This window comes from Pistacia vera, unplaced genomic scaffold, assembly GCF_008641045.1.
Source record: "Pistacia vera cultivar Batoury unplaced genomic scaffold, PisVer_v2 Contig79, whole genome shotgun sequence".
Classification (NCBI taxonomy): Eukaryota; Viridiplantae; Streptophyta; class Magnoliopsida; order Sapindales; family Anacardiaceae; genus Pistacia; species Pistacia vera.
Window position 1 is genome coordinate 261927 of NW_022196656.1, and position 2687 is coordinate 264613.

Below are 2687 nucleotides of genomic sequence, written 5' to 3' on the forward strand. Positions count from 1 at the left end.
AGAAGGAATAGTAAAACTCCCTGGATCTTTGAGCTTTGGAGGTAACTTCTTCTGGAGGATGGCACTACACTCCTCCATGAGCATCACCGTTTCCTCATCGTCCAATTTCCTTTTGTTCGATAAGATTTCCTTGAGGAACTTCGCATAGGTCGACATCTGCTGCAATGCATCTGCAAAAGGAATATTAATATGCAATTTTTTAAAAATTTCAATAAACTTTGAAAATTGCTTATCCTGATTCTTTTTCTTCAATCTCTGAGGAAAAGGCACGGGTGGGGTGTGGTGTGCCAACTCTGGTGGTATCTCAGGGAATGGCAATTTCTCCTTTTTCTTTTTCCTTTCATCCAAACCAATTGGTTTCTCTTCAGCAACAATCTCTTCATCAACTTCCTCATCAGAATCTTCCTTTCTGGGTTGCTCAACCTCCTTGGTAGCTTGCTCTACCTCTTCCAAAACTGTCCCACTTCTCAACATTGTGGCATTTGCTTGCTCACGTGGGTTAGTTACTGTATTGCTTGGTAAGGAACCCTGCGGTCTCTCATTAAGCTTCTCAGCCAATTGGCCCATCTGTACTTCAAGATTCCGAATGGACGCTCCTTGATTTCTAAAATTCGTCCTCGTCTCATTCATGAATCCTGTTGTCTCTTGCATAAATTTCCCAAACATATCTTCAAACTTTGTCACTCTTGAATCTCCCGGTTGATTATTCACCCCTGGTTGGTTATTTGGAACTGTCCTCTGGTTCCATTGGTTATTTTGCTGGTTCTGATTTCCCCAAGCCAGATTTGGATGATTTCTCCACCCGGGTTGTATGTGTTGGAGTATGGGTTGTTTGGTTGTCTCTGATTTCCTGTCAAGTAGTTCACTTGCTCCATTGATGAAGATGACAAAGCAAATGTGTTCCCAACTTGACACTCGCTGCTCACATGGTTCCCTGCACAAAAATCACACGTTAGTTGAGGTGCTTGAATAGAATTTACTTGCATAGTTCCCAACTGTTTCTGAAGTGCTATGAGTTGGGCTAAGATGGCTGTGAAGGCATCAACTTCATGAAGACCCGAAGATTTCCTTGGTGTTGCTCTCTCATTTGGTCTTTGATAGTTGTTGCTTGCCAAAACCTCAAGTAACTCATAGGCCTCTTCCGGTGTCTTATTCTGTAGGGCCCCTCCTGAATCTGCATCCACCATGGTTTGTACATTACTCATCAATCCATTGTAGAATGTTTGGACTTGAAGCCAAACTGGCAAACCATGGTGTGGGCATTTCCTCATTAACTCCTTGTATCTCTCCCAAGCCTCATACAAAGACTCGGACTCATCTTGTAAAAATGATGTGATATCATTTCTGAGTTTTGCTGATTTAGCTGGAGGGAAAAACTTAGTGAGGAATTTCTGTGCTAGATCATTCCAAGTTGTGATAGTTCCCGGTGGTAGCCACATCTTGGCTTTATCTCCCAATGAGAATGGGAATAACCTCAACCTAATGGCATCATCCGACACTCCGTTCGACTTGAAGGTGTTACAAATTTCAAAGAAATTTGCAATGTACTGATTCGGATCTTCCTTTAAATCACCATTAAATCTAACCAACTGCTGGATCATTTGGATGATTGCCGGCTTGATCTCGAAGTTGTTAGCTTGCACCGTAGGTCTAGTAATACTCAACCCACTACCATTCACTGCGGGAACTGAAAATTCCCTCAATGTCTTGTTTTCTGGTTCTGCCATTTCAACAAAAATTTCTTCTGTTTCAACAACTAAATCCTCTCTTTCTCTTCTCTCTCTGTTACGACGTCTAACAGTTCTCTCAATCTCAGGATCAACAGGAACCACTGGTTGACGTCTCATTCTTCACATAAACTGTAAAAACAGAAATGAAGGAAAGTGAGATCACAAACCAACTGAAAATTAAAAACGAAAATAAAACAAATAATGATAAAAACAAAAATAAAAACTCTAATCTAGCTAATTATAGAAAGACTCAATGTTAACTTAAAACAAATCCCCGACAACGGCGCCAAAAACTTGATGCGTATTTCCTACAACATGCAATATGTAGCAAGTATACTAATCGCACAAGTAATATAATGATGAGTGAGTATCGTTCCCACGAGGATTGTTAGCTAAGCACTAAGTATTCTACTGTTCTCAAGTTCGAGCACTCGTTTTCTTCGGATTAATGGGAGCTATTTCTAATTAAACTGAACAATAAATTTTAAACTAAAATTAACTATGAATGCAAGATGAAAAACACGGATAATCAATTCAAGTAAAACGGGTAGGGTTTTGACTTCATTCGGATTTTATGGGTTAAACCTAAAAATTACACTACATTCACATTCATATGCATTGGTTGTAAACCGAACTCACTAAGGTGTTAAACATACCTTCTCAGGCTATGTTTTCCTATTCTTCCTTTTTAACTTTCCACACCCAACAATTTGAAAGTTAACAATTCCAAACTCATTAAGCATAAGAATCCTATAATGATTTTATTAATTCTTGAATCTATCTCTAGCATCCAATACTATAATGGTGATTACCCAAGAAGCCTAACATGATTCATTTCTCAATCATCCAAACTCATTAAGCATAAGAATCCTATAATGATTTTATTAATTCTTGAATCTATCTCTAGCATCCAATACTATAATGGTGATTACCCAAGAAGCCTAACATGATTCATTT

The 2687-nt window shown here is 38.8% G+C and overlaps 1 non-coding gene across 1 annotated transcript; it reads left to right on the top strand.

Annotated features, from left to right (window-relative positions):
* The first annotated feature begins 1245 nt into the window (after nucleotides 1–1245).
* Nucleotides 1246–1352, top strand: LOC116116943. Its single transcript, XR_004125902.1, has one exon. It is a non-coding gene; the product is annotated as a small nucleolar RNA R71 (small nucleolar RNA).
* Nucleotides 1353–2687: the final 1335 nt, after the last annotated feature.